At 36.7% G+C, this 20,447-nt stretch overlaps 1 protein-coding gene across 10 annotated transcripts in view; it reads left to right on the top strand.

The window, feature by feature from the left end:
- The window catches only part of LOC129397422 (ATP synthase subunit a-like), a 903,826-nt gene that overhangs the window by 337,245 nt on the left and 546,134 nt on the right, over window positions 1-20,447 (top strand). The window contains exon 10 of one of the 10 annotated variants that reach the window (XR_010111620.1): window positions 6,475-6,534. The exons of the other annotated variants lie outside the window; for them this stretch is intronic. The gene's annotated coding sequence lies outside the window, so the exon portion shown is untranslated. Of the gene's footprint in view, window positions 1-6,474; window positions 6,535-20,447 lie in introns of those variants that run through there. 10 annotated transcript variants of the gene reach the window in all.

Raw genomic sequence — 20,447 nt, 5'->3', positions numbered from 1 at the left:
AGGAGCTACACTAGTATTATCAACTATTAGCCTACCCACAGCTTCAATTACATTTATTATTCTAGTTTTACTAACCATCCTCAAGCTTGCCATAGCCCTCATTCATACCTATGTCTTTACACTCCTAGTGAGCCTCTACTTACACGGCAACACATAATGACCCTCCAAACTCAGGCTTACCACATAGTTAACCCTAGCCCCCTGACCACTAACAGGAGTCCTTTCAGCACTACTTATAACTTCTGGCCTAGCCATATGATTTCATTTTAACTCAACTACCTTCCTGACTTTAGGCTACTAACCAATACATTAACAATATATCAATGATGATGCGATATTATCCGAGAAGGCCCATTCCAAGGCCACCATACATCAACTGTTCAAAAAGGCCTTTCATACAGAAAAATCTTACTCATTATTTCAGAGGTGTTCTTTTTCCGCCAGCTTCTTCTGAGCATTCTATCACTCTAGCCCAGCCCCCACTCCAGAATTAGGAGGATGCTGGCCTCCAACAAGCATCTCTCCCCCTAGCCTCTTAGAAGTCCCTTTTCTTAATACATCTGTTTTACTTGCATCCAGGGTTTCAATTACTTGGGCTCACCAAAGCTTAATAGAAGGTAATCAAAAATACATACTTCAGGCACTGTCTATCACAATTGCCCTAGGCATTTACTTTACACCTCTACAAGCCTCAGAATATTTTGAAGTCCCTTTCACTATCTCTGATGGAGTTTACAGCTCAACATTCTTCATAGCCACAGGTTTTCACGGGCTTCACGTTATTATTGGATCAACATTTCCTACTGTCTGCCTACTCCGCCAAATAAAATTTCAGTATACATCTAACTGCCATTGTGGATTTGAAGCCTCAGTCTGATACTGGCACTTTGTAGATGTAATATGACTATTCCTATATGTTTCTATCTATTAACAAGGATCATACTCTTAGTATAACATAGTACAATTGACTTCCAATCAATTAGCTTCAGCATTACCTGAAAAAGAGTTATTAATCTAACATTAGCCTTAGCAACTGACACCTTACTAACACTCTTACTAGTAACAATCGCATTTTGACTCCAACAACTTAATATCTACACAGAAAAATCCAGCCCCTATGAATGCGGCTTTGATCTGATAGGCTCTGCCTGCCTCTCCTTTTCCATAAAGTGCTTCCTAGTAGCCATCACATTTCTCCTCTTTGATCTAGAAGTCACCCTACTACTACTCCTACCATGAGCTTTTCAGACAACTGACCTAAAATTAATAATTAGTACAGCTCTCATATTAATTATCGTTTTAATCTTCAGTCTAGCCTACAAATGAACCCAAAAAGGATTAGAATGAATTGAGTTGGTGAATAGTTTAAGTCAAAATAAATGATTTCGATTCTTTAGATTATGATATATCATAATTACCAAATGCCTTCTATTTATATTAATATTACATTAGCTTTTATTATGTCTTTAGTCGGGGTAATAGTCTATCAATCCCACCTGATATTGTCCTTACTATGCCTAGAAGGCATAATACTTTCTTTCTACCTGTCTATCTATGTATCTATGTATCTATCTATCATCTATCTATCATGTATCTATCTATCTATCTATCTATCTATCTATCTATCTATCTATCTATCTATCTATCATCTATCTATCTATCTTTTGAGATGGAGTGCAGTGGCCCGATCTCAGCTCACTGCAACCTCCGCCTCCCGGGTTCAAGTAATTCTCCTGACTCAGCCTCCTGAGTAGCTGGGATTACAGGCGCACACCACCATGCCTGGCAAGTTTTTGTATTTTCAATAGGGATGGGGTTTCATCATGTTGGCCAGGCTGGTCTCGAACTCCTGACCTCAAGTGATTTACCTGCCTTGGCCTCCCAAAGTGCTGGGATTGCAGCATGAGCCATGGTGCCCAGCCAATACTATCAATATTTATTATAAGTACTCTCGTAATTTTAAATATACATTTCATGCTGGCATCCATAATACCTATTATCCTCTTAGTTTTTGCAGCCTGCGAAGCTGCTGTAGGTTTAGCCTTACTAGTTACAGTCTCCAACACCTTTGGCCTAGATTATGTACAAACCTAAATTTACTCCAATGCTAAAAATTATTATCCCAACAATTATATTACTCCCAATAATGTGATGCTCTAAGAACTCTATAATCTGAATTAATACAGCTTCCACAGTTTACTTATCAGTCTCATCAGCCTGCTATTCTTCAACCAATTTAATGATAACTCTTCAACTTCTCATTAACTTTTTTTTGTGTTCTGATCCACTGTCATCACCCCTTCTAATCCTAACAGCCTGGCTACTATCCCTTATAATTTTAGCAAGCCAATATAATCTATCCAAAGAATCGTTCCCAGGAAAAAAAATTTTATATATCAGTACTAGTAGGGATACAGATATTTTTAATTATAACATTCACGGCCACAGAACTAATCATATTTTGTATTATCTGTGAAGCCACACTAGTTCCCACCCTAATTATTATTACTGGTTGAGGTAATCAAGCAGAATGCCTGAAAGCAGGCTTATACTTCTTATCTTATACACTGGTAGGATCCTTACCTTTGCTTGTAGCACTTATCTATATACAAAATGCCTCAGGCTCACTAAATATGTTAATCACCATATATACTACTCAAGAAATAACAACTCTGGATCTAACAACCTTCTATGACTAGCATGCATCATGGCATTTATGGTAAAAATGCCTTTCTACAGACTCCACCTATGACTTGCTAAAGCCCACATAGAAGCCCCCATTGCCGGCTCAATGGTACTTGCAGCTGTATTCCTAAAATTAGGCAGCTACGGAATGATACAGGTCACTCTAATCCTTAACCCCTTGACAGAATTCACAGCCTACCCTTCCTTATAATATCCCTATGAGAATAATTATGACAAGCTCCATTTATCTACGCCAAACCGATCTAAAATCGCTCATTGCTTACTCCCCTGTAAACTACATGGCGCTTGTTATTGTGGCTGTTCTTATTCAAGCCCCTGAAGCTTTATAGGTGCAACCACCCCTATAATTGCCCACGGACTAACTTTGTCCCTACTATTCTGCCTAGCAAACTTGAACTATGAATGAGTTCAGAGCCAAACTATACTACTTACTCAAGGCCTTCAGACACTACTCCCACTAATGGCCATGTGATGACTTTTAGCTAGCCTCACCAACTTTGCCCTACCCCCTACCATTAATTTAGTAGCGGAACTCTTCATATCCGTAGCCTTATTCTCTTGATCCAATCTCGCCATCATTCTTATGGGACTTAACATGTTAATCACAGCCCTCTACTTTCTGTACATACTAATCACCACACAATGAGGGGTCTTCATGTATCACATCAACAATATTAAACCCTCTTTCATTGTGAGAAAAATACCCTAATATTAATACACCTAGCACTGCTTGCTTCTCCTATTATCCTTAAACCCCCAAATCATTTGGGGATGTACATACTGTAGTTATAGTTTAATTAAACATTAGATTGTGGATCTAATAATAGAAGTCTACAGCTTCTTACCTACCAAGAAAGTATGCAAGAACTGCTAACTCATGCCCCCATATTTAACAATATGGCTTTCTCAACTTTTAAAGGATAGGAGTTATCTATTGATCTTAGGAACCAAAAACATTGGTTCAACTCCAAGTAAAGGTAATAAAATATTTTCTCCTCCCTTACTTTAACCTCCCTAGTACCACTCTTGTCATAGAGGTTTGTTCTACAGATTATTACATCACCCAGGTATTCAGCCCAGTACCCAACAGTTATCTTTTCTGCTTTTCTCCCTTATCCTACCCTCCTCCCTCAAGTAGACTCCAGTGTCTGTTGTTGCTTTCTTTTTCTTCATGAGTTTTCATCATTTAGCTCCCACTTGTAAGTGAGAACATTCAGTATTTGATTTACTGTTTCTGGATTAGTTTGCTAAGGATAATAGCCTTCAGCTCCATCCATGTTTCTGCAAAAGACATGATCTCATTCTTTTTTATGGCTGCATAGTATTCCACAGTGTATATATACCACACGTTTTAATTTAATCTGTCGTTGATGGCCATTTAGGTTGATTCCATATCTTTGCTGTTGTGAATAGTGCTGCAATGAACATTTGCATGCATGTGTCTTTATGGTAGAATGATTTATATTCCTCTGGATATGTACTCAGTAATGGTATTGCTGAGTCAAATGGTAATTCTGCTTTTGGCTCTTTGAGGAATTGCCATACTGCTTTCCACAATGGTTGAACTAATTTACACTCCCACCAACAGTGTATAAGTGTTCCCTTTTCTACCCAATCTCACCAGCATCTGTTATTTTTTGATCTTTTAGTAGTTACCATCCTGACTGTTGTGAGATGGTATCTCATTGAGGTTTTGATGTGCATTTCTCTAATGGTCAGTGATATTGAGCTTTTCTTCATATGCTTGTTTGCATCTATGTCTTCTTCTGAAAACTGTCTTCATGTCCTTTGCCCACTTTTTAGTGGCGTTGTCTGTTTTTCTCTTGTAAACTTAAGTTTCTTATAGATGCTGGATATTAGAGTTTTGTCAGATGCATAGTTTGCAAAATTTTTCCCCCATTCTGTAGGTTTTCTGTTTACTCTGTTGTTAGTTTCTTTTGCTGTGCAGAAGCTCTTAAGTTTAATTAGATCCCATTTATCAATTTTTGCTTTGGTTGTGCTTGCTTTGGTATCTTTGTCATGAAATCTTTGCTTGTTCCTATGTCCCGCATGGTATTCTCTAGGTTGTCTTCCAGGATTTTTATGGTTTTTGGGTTTTACATTTAAGTATTTAATCCATCTGGAGTTGATTTTTGTATATGGTGTAAGGAAGGGGTCCAGTTCCAATCTTCTGTATATGGTTGGCCAATTATTCAAGCACCATTTATTGAATAGAAAGTCTTTTTTCCCATTGCTTGTTTTTGTCAGGATTGTTGAAGATCAGATGATCATAGGTGTGTGGCATTATTTCTGGGCTCTCTTCTGTTCCATTGGTTTACATGTCTGTTTTTGTACCAATATCATGCTGTTTTGGTTACCGTAGCCCTGTACCATACTTTGAAGCTGGGTAATGTGATGCCTTCAGCTTTGTTCTTTTTGCTTAGGATTGCCTTGGCTATTTACTCTTGTTTTTGTTTCTATATAAATTAAAATTCTTTTTTTTCTAGTTCTGTGAAGAGTGTTGTTGGTAGTTTGATACAAAGAGCATTGAATTTATAAATTGCTTTGGGCAGTATGGCTATTTTAACAATATTGATTGTTCCTATCCATGAGCATGAAATGTTTTTCTATTTGTGTCATTTCTGATTTCTTTCAGCAATGTTTTTTAATTCTTATTGTAGAGATATTTTGCCTCCCTGGTTTGCTGTATTCCTAGGCATATTAGTTTATTCTCACATTGCTGATAAAGACATACCCAAGACAGGGTAATTTATAAAGAAAAAGAGGTATAATAGACTCACAATTGCATGTAGCTGGGGAGGACTCACAGTCATGGTGGAAGGCAAGGAGGAGCAAGTCACATCTTACTCCTCTTTATAAACCTTTAAGATCTTGTCAGACTTACTGTCATGAGAACAGCATGGGAAAGACCCACCCCCATGATTCAATTACCTCCCACTGTGCCCCTCCCATGACACGTGAAAATTGTGGGAGCTACAATTCAAGATGAGATTTGGGTGGCGACACAGCCAAACCATATCACTAGGTATTTTATTCTGTTTGTGACTATTGTGAATGAGATTACATTCTTAATTTGGCTGTCAGCTTGGACACTATTGGTGTATAGAAATGCTATCAATTTTTGTACATTGATTTTGTAACCTGAAACTTTGCTGAAGTTGTTTATCAGATCAAGGAGTCTTTGGGCAGAGACTATGGGGTTTTCTGGTTATAAAATTATATCATCTGCAAACAAAGATAGTTTGACTTCCTTTCTTCCTATTAGGATGCCTTTGATTTCCTTCTCTTGCCTGATAGCTCTGGTGAGGTTTTCCAGCACTAGGTTGACTAGGAATAGTGACAGTGGTTATTCTTGTCTTGCTCCAATTCTCAAGAGGAATGGTTTGAGCTGTTTCCCATTCAGTATGATTTTGACTATGGGTTTGTCATAGGTGGCTCTTATTATTTTCAGGTATGTTCCTTTGATGCCTAATTTGTTGAGGGTTTTTAATACTAAGGAATGTTTAATTTTATCAAAAGACTTTTCTGTGTCCATTGAGATGATCATATGGTTTTTGTTTTAGTTCTCTTTATGTGATGAATAACATTATTAATTTGCATATGTTGAACCAACCTAGGATCCCAGAAATAAAACCTACTTGAATTTGGTGGATTAGCTTTTAGATGTGCTGATGGATTCACTTCGGTAGTATTTGTTGAGAATTCTTGTGTCTATGTTCATCAGGGATACTGGCCTGAAGTTTTCTTTTTTGTGTGTGTCTCTGCCAGGTTTTGGTATCAGAATGACATTGGTCTCACAGAATGAGTTAGAGAGGAGTCCCTCCTTGATGTTTTGGAATAGTTTCAGTAGAATTGATACCAGCTCTTCTATATATGTTGGTAGAATTCAGCTGTGCATCTGTCTGGTCCAGGGCTTTTTCTGGCTGGTAAGTTTTTTATTACTGATGCAATCTCAGAACTTGTTGGTATGTTCAGGGTTTCAATTTCTTCCTGGTTCAGTTGTGGGAGGTTGTATGTTTCCAGGAATTTACCCATTTCCTCTAAATTTTCTAGTTTGTGTGCATAGAAGTGTTTATAATATTCTCTGAGGGTTTTTTGTATTTCTGTGGGGTTGGTGGTAATGCCCCCTTTGTCATTTCTGATTGTGTTTATTTGGACCTTCTCTCTTTTTTCTGTATTAGCCTAGCTAGCAGCTGATCAATCTTATTTATGCTTTCAAAGATCCAATTTTTGGTGTTGTTGATTTTTTGTATCTTTTTTCTCATCTCCTTTTTATTCAGTTTAGTCCTGACTTTGGTTACTTCTTTTCCTTGCTAGCTTAGAAGTTGCTTCGCTCTTGTTTTCTAGTTCCACTAGTATGATGTTAGTTTGTTAACTTTAGATCTTTCTAACTTTTTGATGTGGGTGTTTAGTAAAAATTTTTAGTATCAACTTTCCTCTTAACACTGCTTTAGCTGCATCCCAGAGATTCTGGTATGTTGTATCTTTGTTCTCATTAGTTTCAAATAATTTCTTGATTTCTGCTTTAATTTTATTTTTGATCCCAAAGTCATTCAAGAACAGATTGTTTAATTTCCAAACTGGAGGCCCTGCCTGGTGAAGAGCAGGGACTCGGGGTCTCACAGGGAAAGAGGGACTGGACTCTTCACTAAATGGTGGCTGTGGCATGCTAGAGTTACCAGCAAAGCAATCAGGGCCTTTGCTTTTTTCCCCAGGCCAAGGGCAGCAAAGGTGGCACCACTGCAGTGGCAATGAAAGAAAACCTGTGGGTCATCTTTGGGACTTTCTCCTGAGAGAAAAGCAGAGCTGCCACTGACTGAAGTTATCAGGCTGAGCTGCACCATTTTGCATTCCCACCAGGAATGAATGATCATTCCTTTTGCTCTACATCCTTGTCAGCTTTTGGTGGTGTCAGCATTTGAATTTTGGCCATTCTAATAGATGTGTAGTAGTATCTCACTGTTATTTTAATTTGCATCCCCCAATGACATATGATATAGAGTATACCTTTATTTGCTTATTTTCCATGTTCTTTGGTGAGGCAAAATGCTAAGTTTTTGGCTCATTTTTAAGCTGGGGTATTTTCTTATTGTTGAATTTTAAGTGTTTTTGTATACTTTGAATAGCATTCGTTTATCAGATATCTCTTTTGTAAATATTGTATCCCAGTCTGTGGCTTGACTTCTCATTCTTACAATATTGTACTTTGCATTCTTACAATATTGTACTTTGCAGAAACTTTTAATTTTAATGAAGTCTAGCTTACCAATTATTTCTTTCATGGATTGTCTCTTTGGTGCTGTATCTAAAAAGTCTTTGCCATAACTAAGGTCATACAGATTTTCTCCCCCAGGCTGGAGTGTAGTGGCGCAATCTCTGCTCACTGCAAGCTCCGCCTCCCAGGTTCACGCCATTCTCCTGCCTCAGCCTCCTGAGTAGCTGGGACTACAGGCGCCAGCTGTGTAGCCACTGTGCCCGGCTAATTTTTTGTATTTTTAGTAGAGACGGGGTTTCACCGTGTTAGCCAGGGTGGTCTCGATCTCCTGACCTCGTGATCCGCCTGCCTCGGCCTCCCAAAATGCTGGGATTACAGGTGTGAGCCACCGTGCCAGGCCTATGATCCACTTTTGAGTTAAATTTTGTTAAGGGTATAAGGTCTGTGTTTAGCCACTTTTCTTTCTTTCTTTCTTTTTTTTTTTTTTGGTGTCTAAGCACTTTTTTGTACAGTGGTTCTAACACCATTTTTTGAAAAGAATGTATTTGCTCCATTGCATTGCCTTGGGCTCTTTCAAAGATCAGTTGACTATATTTATGTAATTCAATTTCTGGGTTCTCTATTTTGTTCCATCGAGATCTTGATTGATTTTTTTCCCTTTATTAATTAGTAGAGGATGGCAGCCAACACAATAGCCATACACTACACAAGGCAACATCTTCCTCAGTGGTTATTCTTCTTTTAAAGGAAGTAGTGCAGCCTTCCTGTTGGTTGCCTTCTCAATTACACTTTACTAGGTTCTGCCCTTTCTACAGTCTTTCTACTTAGTTAATGTAGTTCTCCTAGGCCACAATGCTTTTACCACATACAACATCTGTTTAACAGTGGTTATTTATTCAAGAGCTGTTATCTCTTTGACATAAGCTGGAAGGTAGGAGGCATTGGTGACTTTTCTCTGGGTATTTAGTATTAGATATGTCCTTGGTGGCCATATTTTCCGCAGTGTTTACAAATTAGACAAATCAGGGTTTCTGGGTGGCTAGGAGGGTGAGAGTTGACGAATGTGAGAGAGAAATAAAACAAACTGGCAGAAGGAAGGAGAGGTTAAAGAAATCCTGTTCATTTCAAAGGCCTGTCTGATTCTCTGGCCGTGTATTCTATGAAACATCCTTGAATCCTGGGTTTCTTAAGTTGGCTGGAGTGGGCTGCTGTAATTTGAGGTTAAAAAAAGTCCAAATTAATATACTATCCCTCCAGTGAGCTGCAAATATTATTCATATATACTATAAATAAACTGGGTGATAAGTTGGTTTTAATTAATGATATTCCAAGTTTGTTCCAATGAGATTGGCATATCTAGTCATGAAACCAAATATTAAAAGGGTTCCATACTATGCTTTTCATCTCTTTAAAATTGGCATTCCACTAAAGGAGAAACACCTGATGCCTGAGGCCTTGACGCAGACACAGTTGAAAGGCTTTGGGGAAATAAACTTAGAGCACAGCTTGACAAAGTCTTATAGCTTTCACTGGGAAAGACAGAAAGTAGTAGACTCAAAAGAAATCAGCCAAGAGTGCCAGGAGCTGAAGGGGAATTGAAGACAGGTCTAACTTTGAAAATGAATGAAATATTAGAAGGAAGCAAGAGTAGGAGAATCCACAGAGATGGAATCCACACAGTTTGTACTGCATCTTATTCATTTAGGATCAAACTGTACCCCCTGGTCCCTGAAATAGGGAAATGTGCTAAAAGTGTCATTTTCTGAATGCTGAGCAAGATTTATGGGCTTGTTATGAATTAAGTGACAAGATTAACTCATAGTCTGAACATCACAAAAGTAACATGATACAAGTGAGACTAAAGGTTTTAAAGATTGTAAAATATTACAAAAGAGATCACATTAGGTTACTGAAAATATAGATTTGCCAAATCTCAATTCCTGAGGGAATTATCACGCATTTGAGTTCTCAGAAAAGCATACTTTCTTGAGAACTGTTATAAACAAACATACAAATATTAGAAACTAAATGGCTCTTGTTTTTGTCTGAACACTTTCAGACTACACTTAAACAAGTATGGCCAGCCGGGCGCGGTGGCTCACGCCTGTAATCCTAGCACTTAGGGAGGCAGAGGCAGGCGGATCACCTGAGTTCAGGAGTCTGAGACCATCCTGGCTAACATGGTGAAACCCCGTCTCTACTAAAAATACAAAAAATTAGCCGGGCTTGGTGGCGGGCGCTGTAGTCCCAGCTACTCGGGAGGCTGAGGCAGGAGAATGGGGTGAACCCGGGAGGCGGAGCTTGCAGTGAGCCGAGATGGCGCCACTGCATGCACTCCAGCCTGGGAGACAGAGCTAGACTCCGTCTCAAAAAAAAAAAAAAAAAAAAGAAAGAAAGAAAAACAAGCACGGCCAAGGCCCCATTTAAGCTTTCTTTTCCATAACCCCTCACTCCTTCATTTTCTATGCCATATTTTAGGCCAATATCATTTTTATCTTAGATTATTTATAGTAAAAATGACAGAAAACATCTATTGGGTGCCAGTGGTTCTTGCAACAACACGATCATGTAGATGACTATCAATATCCCCATTGAGGAAACAGGCCAGAGAACTTAAGTATTGCCCAAGGTCACACAGCTAAAGCTAAGTGGCAGAAATCTTTGGCCCCGTCCTCATAAGCGCTACACATTACTGCCCCTCCAAGTGGTATTTAAGGCAACCTTTGTCCTTGGTGCCTTGTTGGGAAACTCTCCCAACCTACAAGGCAGTTTGAAAGAGGAGGTGGTGTGGTTTGTATCAGATAATCTTCCTGTGCACACAAGAGGCTCAACCAAAAAGGTCTACCTCTAAAACAACACTGATCAACTCATATGCTGAAAATGTGCAATTAGACATACGTGTGCATGTGTCTTTATAGCAGCATGATTTATAGTCCTTTGGGTATATACCCAGTAATGGGATGGCTGGGTCAAATGGTATTTCTAGTTCTAGATCCCTGAGGAATTGCCACACTGACTTCCACAATGGTTGAACTAGTTTACACTCGACCAACAGTGTAAAAGTGCTCCTATTTCTCCACATCCTCTCCAGCACCTGTTGTTTCCTGACTTTTTAATGATTGCCATTCTAACTGGTGTGAGATGGTATCTCATTGTGGTTTTGATTTGCATTTCTCTGATGGCCAGTGATGGTGAATATTTTTTCATGTGTTTTTTGGCTGCATAAATGTCTTCTTTTGAGAAGTGTCTGTTCATGTCTTTTGCCCACTTTTTGATGGGGTTGTTTGTTTATTTATTGTAAATTTGTTTGAGTTCATTGTAGATTCTGGATATTAGCCCTTTGTCAGATGAGTAGGTTGCGAAAATTTTCTCCCATTTTGTAGGTTGCCTGTTCACTCTGATGGTAGTTTCTCTTGCTGTGCAGAAGCTTTTTAGTTTAATTAGACCTCATTTTTCAATTTTGGCTTTTGTTGCCATTGCTTTTGGTGTTTTAGACATGAAGTCCTTGCCCATGCCTATGTCCTGAATGGTAATGCCTAGGTTTTCTTCTAGGGTTTTTATGGTTTTAGGTCTAACATTTAAGTCTTTAATCCATCTTGAATTAATTTTTGTATAAGGTGTAAGGAAGGGATCCAGTTTCAGCTTTCTACATATGACTAGCCAGTTTTCCCAGCACCATTTATTAAATAGGGAATCCTTTCCCCATTGCTTGTTTTTCTCAGGTTTGTCAAAGATCAGGTATTTGTAGATATGCAGTGTTATTTCTGAGGGCTCTGTTCTGTTCCATTGATCTATATCTCTGTTTTGGTACCAGTACCATGCTGTTTTGGTTACTGTAGCCTTGTAGTATAGTTTGAAGTCAGGTAGCGTGATGCCTCCAGCTTTGTTCTGAGTAGGCCACTTAGCCAAAAGGAACTACCATAAATGATCTTAGGGAACTGTAGGTTTGCAGCACTGCTATGCCAAAGCCATATGCAAAATGCAGTTAGGGAAGGGCAGAAACAAGGTAAACAGAGAAATTCACTCTGAACCAAACACTCTCTTGGCATCAAAATTTTTGCTTGACTTTCTGAAGAATTTCAGCAATTTACATTTTCTGCAACTGTTTGAAAGTGCCTCCTTCCCCTACCTTCATAAATGCCAGGTTGCCCATTTTTGCTGTTGTTGTTTATGCCAATTGTTTGGACAAAAATGGCATTTTTTTAATGTCCACATTTGAGATTAATGGTGAGTTGAATATCTTTTTATGTATCATTATCTCTTCTTGACTACTTATATTTCTTGTTTTGTTAAATATCTGTTTACATATTTTGCCAATGTTTCTATTGGTTTGCTCTTTCAGGTCCCCTCCATTATACACAAGAGTTCCTGGTTTATTAACATTGTAACTCTTTATCTATCATACGTTTTGCAATATTTTCCTATTTGTTTATACTGGATCCATAATTGATTTATTTGGCTCTTGTTTTGTGTCTTATTATATCACTACCTGGATGCTCTTTCCAAAATCTAAATCTAATCATGAGTCTTCTCTATTTTATAAATGTTCAATAACTCTACTACATCTACCAATTAAATTGGAAATGCCATACGTTGGCATAGCAATCTCTTTATTGCTTGATAGTCACCTCTCTTGACCACTTCATTCTTTGTATAACTCTAATAATAAGTATTTTAAAAAGCACTTTATTGAAACATTATTGACATCTAAAAAGCTGTACATATTTTATGTGTAAAACTTGGAGTTTAGAGATAAGTATATACCTACAAAACCACCACCACAATCAATGCCACCAGCCTGTCCATCACCTCCAAAACTTTCCTCCTGCTCTCATTATTTATTATTATGATTAATATTTTTGATAAGAACATTTAACATAGGATCTACCCTTTTATCAAATTGGCAAGTGCACAATACAGTATTGTCAATTATAGGTACAATGCTGTAATCTCTAGGAATTACAAATCTTGTATAACCAAAACTTTGTACACTTAGACTAATTAATACATTCCCATTCCTTTCCCTTCAGCCCCTGGCAGCCACCATTTCACTCTCTGCTTCTATGAATTTGACTATTTTAGATTCTTATGTAAGAGAGATATTGTAATATTTGCCTTTCTGTGTCTGGCTTATTTCATCTAGCATAATGTCCCTCAGGTTCATTCATGTTGTCACAAATTGTAGGGTTTCCTTAATTTTTTTAGGCGGAATAATATTCCATTGCATGCTTATATCATGTTTTCTTTATTCAATTGTCCATCAGTATACATTTAGGTTGCTTCCATGTCTTGGATATTGTGAATAATGCTGGAGATGCAGACATCACTTTGAGATCCTCATTTCAATTCCTTTGGATATATACTCAGTAGTGGAATTACTGGATCATATGGTAGTTCTACTTTTCATTTTTTTAGGAATTTCCGTATGTTTTTCATAGTAGCCACACCGATTTACATTCCCACCAACAAGGATTCCCTTTTCTCTTCATCCTCACCAATGTTTATCTTTGTGTGTGTGTGTGTGATAAACAGTTTTTCTAACAGATGTGAGGTGATATCTCATGGTAGTTTTTATTTGCATTTCCCTGATGATTAATGATGTTGAGCACCTTCTCATATACCTATTGGCTATTTGTATGTCTTTGGAAAAATGTCTAGCCAGTTCTTTTGCTAATTTTTTAATCAGATTTTTTTTCTTCTGAGTTGTTTGGATATTAACTGCTTATTGGGTATATGGTTTGCAAATATTTTTCTTTCATTTTATAGCTTACCTTTTCATTATGTTGATTTTTTTTCTGTGTGGAAGATTTCTAGTTTGAATAATTCCACTTGTGTATCTTGTATTTATTGATTGTGTTTTATTGTCATACCCAAAAATTCATTGCCAAGGTCAATGTTGAAAAGTTTCCCTCTTTATTTTCTTTTACAAATTTCACAGTTTCAGGTCTTAACAGTTATCATTTTGAGTTAATTTTTGTATATGGGTTGAAGTAAGGGTCCAATTTTATTATTTTGGATGTGGATATCCAGTTTTTCCAACATCACTTATTGAAGAAAATGTTCTCTCCCCATTGTGTGTTCTCGGCACCTTTGTGGAAGATCAGTTAACCGTAATTATGTGGATTTATTTCTGAGCTCTCTTTATATTTCTTCCATTGGTCTATGTCTGTTTTTATGCCAGTGCCTTGCTGTTTTGATTAGTATACCTTTGTAGTAGCTTTAAGATTGCTTTGTCAGGCCAGGTGCAGTGGCTCACGCCTGTAATCCCAGCACTTTGGGAGGCTGAGGCAGGCAGATTACAAGGTCAGGAGTTTGAGACCAGCCTGGCCAGTATGGTGAAACCCCATTTCTACTAAAAATACAAAAATTAGTTGGGCATGTTGGCATGCACCTGTAGTCCCAGCTACTTGGGAGGCTGAGGCAGAAGAATTGCTTTAACCCGGGAGGCAGAGGTTGCAGTGAGCCAAGATCGCACCACTGCACTCCAGCCTGAGCAACAGAGCGAGACTCCATCTCAAAAAAGAGAAATAAAAGATTGCTTCGGCTATTTGAGGTCTTTTGTGGTTCCACATGAATTTTAGAATTTTTTTTTCTAATTCTGTAAAAAATTCCATTGGAATTTCATAGGGATTTCATTGAATATGTAGATATCTTTTGGTATATGAACATTTTAACAATATTAATTTTTTCAACTCATGAGCATGGGATATATTTCATTTATTTTGCATCTTCAATTTCTTTCATCAATATTTTATAGTTTTCTGTATGCAGTTCTTTTATCTCTTTTATTAAGATTATTTCATATTATTTTATTTTTGATGCCATTTTAAATGGGATTGTTTTCTTGATTTTTTGATACATTTTTGTTACTGTATAGAAACACTACTGATTTTTATATGTTGATTTTGTACCCTGCAACTTTGCTGAATTCATTATTTAGTTCTAACAGATTTTCTTGTGAGTCTCTAGGATTTTTTTATTTAAAAATATGTTATCTGTAGATATAGTTTTATTTCTTCATTTTTATTTGGATACCTTTTATTTCTTCTTCTTGTCTAATTGTTCTGGTTAGGACTTCCAGTACTATTTTGAGTAGAATTGTAGAATTGGCAAGAGTGATCATCCTTGCCTTGTTCTAGATCTTAGAAGAAAGCTTTCAGTTTTCTACCACTGAGTATGATGTTATCTGTGGGCTTTCCATATATGGCCTTTATTGTGTTGAGGAAAATTCCTTTTATACCTAATTTGTTTGAGTTTTTTTTAATCCTGAAAGGATGTTAAGTATTTTCAAACTCTTTTTCTGCATGTATTCAGATGATCATGTGATTTTTATCCTGCATTCTGTTAATGTGTTTTATCACATTGATTGATTTACATATGTTGAATCATTCTTGCATCTGAGTAACCAATCCCATTTGGTCAAGGTGTATAATGCTGAATTTGGTTTGCTAATATTTTGCAAATTTACTTTGTTTGTATTTTATTCAGGACGTTTGTTCCCATGTTCATCAGAGATACTGGCCTGTAGTTTTCTTTTCTTGTGATGCCTTTGCCTGGCATTGCTATCAGGGTGAGTCTGGCTTCATAAAAGCCATTTAGAAGTGCTCTCTCTCATTTTTTGAGCATTTAAGAGGGATCGGTATTAATTCTTCATTAAACTTTTGGTGGAATTCAGCTGTGAAGCCATCTAGCTGTAGGCTTTTCTTTGTTAGCAGGGTTTTGGTTACTGGTTTAATCCTTATTTGTTATTGGTCTACTCAAGCTTTCTATGTGACTCAGTCATGGAAGATTATATGTTTCTAGAAATAGGTCTGTTTCTTCTAGTCGTTGAATTTATTGGTGTATAATTGTTCATAATAGTCCCTTATGATCTTTTTTATTTCTGTGGCAATGGTTGTAATATCTCCTCTTCTAGTTCTGATTTTATTTAATTTTCTCTTTTTTTCTTAATTGATTTAACTAAGGGTTTATCAATTTTGTGTTCTTAAAAACCAGCTTTTAATTTTATCGATCTTTTCTACTGTTTTTCTACCCTTGATTTCATTTATTTTTGCTCTAATCTTTATTATTTTCTTCCATTTGCTAACTTTGGGCTTAGCTTGGTCTTCTTTTACTAGTTCCTTTACTTATACTCTTAGGTTGTTCATTTGAGATCTTTTTGTTTTCTTACTGTAGATGTTTATCTCTAAACTTCCTTTATAGGACTGCTCTTTTTTTGCCTTCTATGTTTTAGCACGTTGTTTTTGTTTTTGTCGGTCTTGAGGTATTTTCTAATTTCCCTTTGGATTTCTTCCTTGACTCAATGACTATTCAAGAATTTATTGTGAAATTTCCATTTTACAAATTCCATTTGTGAATTTTTCCATTTTACTTTTGTTATTGATTTTTAGTTTGCTAATGTTGCGGTTTGGGAAAGATACTTGAAATGATTTCAGTCTTCTTAAATTTGTTTTGTCACCTAGCAAGTGACTTACCTTCAAGAAGAGAAACTAGTGGTAGGGCAGCACTTATCACATACATGCACCTGATTTCCTGTGTGGGGTGCTCAGAGCCTGTTTGTGGGGATGTTGATGCAACAGGAAAACATAAAGTTTTAAAATTTATAATACACAGGTGTTTCCCAGGAAATGGTGCAAGGTGGCTAAACCTTGATCTATTTTATATATCTGAAATATTTTAATTCTGCTATCAAATTTGATTGATAAATGTCTGGGTATAGAATACTATGTTAGACATCATTTCCCCTCAAATTGTTTTCTGGATTTCTGAAACATTTTAAAATTTGGATGCCATTTTTTATGGTATTTCTTTGTATGGGGCTTCTTTCTTTCACTCTGGGTGTATCACTGTACCTCTTTATTGCCAACTTTCTGAGAAAGTATGACGGTATGTCTTGATGTGAGCTCTTTTAATTTATCATGTGGGAGTCCTCAGTGCGTTTTTTTCAAGCCTAGACTCTCATGTTCTTTAATTCTGGAGAACTGATTGAAAGCATGAATAGAAGTTGTCTTGAAATTGCTTTCTCTACCTAGAAAAAATTCCTATTCACATTTTAAATTAAAGTTTAAAGATTACATTCATCAAAAATATTTCTGACTACCCTTCTCATCTCCAAAAAGAAAACATAGCAAAACACCACCAACAACAACCTAGGGACATGGTTCTACCATGTGTACATGTCTACTGATCCTTTTTATAGTAATGATTTTTACTGTTTATTTCTCTGTCCAGGCAGTGAGAAATTTGGTCAGGACTAAATTTTAAAGAGAAATGATTTCAAAAAAGCTCTTCCTGACACATATGTATTTACCTTACTGAAATAAATTCATTGTTTTTAAGAAGAATAAAATGCCTGTTGTAAGATAGTAAGAACTACAAAAAACAAAACAAAAAATCCCACAGTGTACTCCATTTCTTAGAAAAGTGGGTAAGCAATACTAGTGCTGTGGGCAGCTGAGCTGGGCTGTGTGAGGAACAACTGCTGGGTTCCTGCTGCTGGATTTAAAAGGGCAGAGGTTTACTGGATTCTATTTGCATTACTATAAGTGTACTAGAGACCGAAATCTTATTTCTTGAGGCGAATGTCTCTCTCGTGACTCTAGCAGGAAGCTAGGCTTTTCCATCAGAAAGAGTAGGTACCTAAAGGATAAAAATAGTTCTCTCCACTCTGAGTGAAGGCAAAGCAAAGTGAAATTTAAAGAAAGTAAAGACAGGTCATTTGGAGAGATGAGCGGAAAAATGAGCAAACCTACTAATTCCTTGTGTCGGGAAGAATTAGTTGTTTAAATAAAGTATACATGTAAATAGCTTATTAATTGTGTTGGAACTCTATTTTGTATAATGTGCTTCATATGTAGCTGTTATTCTCTTAAGCAATACATGTAATATTAATTCTAAATAAATCTCCCTATTTAGATTAATATTGTTTATTTACCAAACATAGAAAGGCAATGTGCCTAATTCCAGATGATGTCTATCTACCAAGTAATCACTAAACTAGTATCCAGGCTGGGTCTGACAAAACTTGAGTCAGTATATTTGTTCTCCTTTGCTCCCCTGACCCCCAGCTTTACTGAGGTATAATTGACAAATAAATACTGTATACATTAAAGGTATACAGCGTGTTGTTTTCATATACATATGTATTGTAAAATAATTATCATTATCAAGTTAATTAACATATATTTCACCTCACATAGCATTTTTTTTTTGGAGAGAATGTTTATTATCTACACTCTTAGCTAATTTTGAGTGTACAATAGAAGACTATTAACTATAGTCACCACGCTGGACATTAGATATCCAGACCTTATTCGTCCAGCATAACTGAAATTTCATTCCCTTTGACCAGCATCTCCCCATTTCCCCCACCTCCCAGTTCCTGGAAACCACCATCCTACTCTCTACTTCCACTTTTTAGGAGATCATGCAGTATTGTGTTTCTGTGTTTGGCTTATTTCACTTGACATAAAGTCCTCCAGGTTCATCTATGCTGTCATGAAGGAAAGGATTTCCTTCCTTCTTAAGGCTGAATAATATTCCATTATATTGAAAGAGTTAAGAATATGCTACCCAAAAATATGCTTCTCTGGTTTATTGACTATTTTGAATTAAAGAAACTTAAAAAATAGCAGTTGCAAAAAGATTACTCTGACCTTCATTGTTTTTTAAAAGTAGAAGATAAAATTCTCACATGAAGGGTGTTTTCCTCCAACTAAAGGAATAACATTCTAATGATTAAGAAAGGGAAGTTGAAACTGTTTGTGTGAAAATGCCATTGGATTTTTAAAATTGATTATTTATTTTTCCTTTCAACTTTTTATTGTAGGTTCAGGGGTACATGTGCAGATTTGTTGCATGGGTAAACTGTATGACATGGGGATTTGGTGTACATATTATTTCATCACCCAGGTAATGAGCAGCATAGTACCCTATAGGTAGTTTTTAGATCCCCTCCCTCCTCCCACTCTCCACCTTCAATAGACCACACTGTTTATTGTTCCCTTTTTAATGTCCATGTTTACTTAATGTTTAGCTCCTACTTATAAGTGAGAACATGTGGTATTTGGTTTTCTGTTCCTGCATTAATTTTCTTAGGATAATGGCCTCCAACTCTATCCATGTTGCTGCAAAGGATATGATTTCATTCTATTTTTATGGCTGCATAGTATTCTATGGTTTATATGTACTACATTTTCTTTATCCAGTCTCCATTGATGGGCATCTAGGTTGAGTTTATGTCTTTGCTAGTGCTGTGATGAGCATATGTGTGCATGTGTCTTTATGGTAGGATGATTTATATCCCTTTGGGTATATACCCAGCAATAGGATTACTGGGTCAATAAATTCAATAATAACAAGCAATGGGGAAAGAACTAGCTATTCAATACCAAACTAAAGCTCTAATATTTTGTATAGCCATTAGGAAGAGGAAGAAGAAGAGGGAGGAAGGAGAGAAAAAAGGAAGGAAGGAAAGAAGAAAAGAAAAAAGAATGAGAGAGAGAGAACAAACGCATCACCAATAAGTGACGCTAGGAGCTAGCCCGATGCAGAAGAATGAAATTGGACCCTTTTCTTTCACCATATACAAAAACTCACTCAAGATGGGTGAAAGACTTAAATGTAAAACCTAAAACTGTAAAAACCCTAGGAAACCTACGAAATGTCATTCTGGATATAGACCCTGGCAAGGATTTCATGATAAAGACTCCAAAAGCAATTGCAACAAAAACAAAAATTGACAAGCAGAACATAATTAAAGAGCTTCTGCACAGCAAAAGAAACAATCAAAAGGGTAAACAGATAACCTACAGAATGGGAAAATGTATTTGCAAACTATGCATCTGATAAAGGTCTAATATCCAGCATCTATAAGGAACTTAAACAACTCTACAAGAAAAAACAAACAACCCCACCAAAATTTTCTTAGAAGAGTCAAAAAAATAGACAAAGAACATGAACAGAGAAGACATGCATGCAGCCAAGAGAAGACATGCTTCTCAAGAGAAGACATGCATGCAGCCAACAAGCGTATGAAAAAAATACTCAACATCACTCAGCATCTGAGAACTGCAAACCAAAACCACAATGATTTACCGTCTCACAGCAGTCAGAATGGCTATTATAAAAAGTCAAAAAATAACAGATACTGGTGAGGTTGTGAAGAAAAGGGAATGCTTATACACTGCCTGTGGGAATGTAAATTAGTTCAGCCACTGTGGGAAGCAATTTGGAGATTTCTCAAAGAACTTAGAACTTCCACTGGAATTTTGATAAGGATTGCATTGAATTTGGTCTCTCTTTGGGTACCATGAACACTTTAACAATAGTAATCCATAAGCATGTGGTATTTTTGCATATATTTGCTTCCATTCAAATTTTTGAACACTTTGAAGTTTACACAAATCTTTCTTTTCTTTTCATTCCTCTTTCTGTCTGTCCCTTACTTTCTTTGTTCTTCCTTCCTTCTTTCCTTCCTTCCTTCCTCTTCTTCTTACTTCTAGTGGCAATAAGAACATATTCTAGC

Source organism: Pan paniscus, chromosome 2, assembly GCF_029289425.2.
Source record: "Pan paniscus chromosome 2, NHGRI_mPanPan1-v2.0_pri, whole genome shotgun sequence".
NCBI classification, from domain to species: Eukaryota; Metazoa; Chordata; class Mammalia; order Primates; family Hominidae; genus Pan; species Pan paniscus.
The sequence above is the reverse complement of the archived record's forward strand: the minus strand, read 5'-3'. Positions and strand labels throughout refer to the sequence as shown.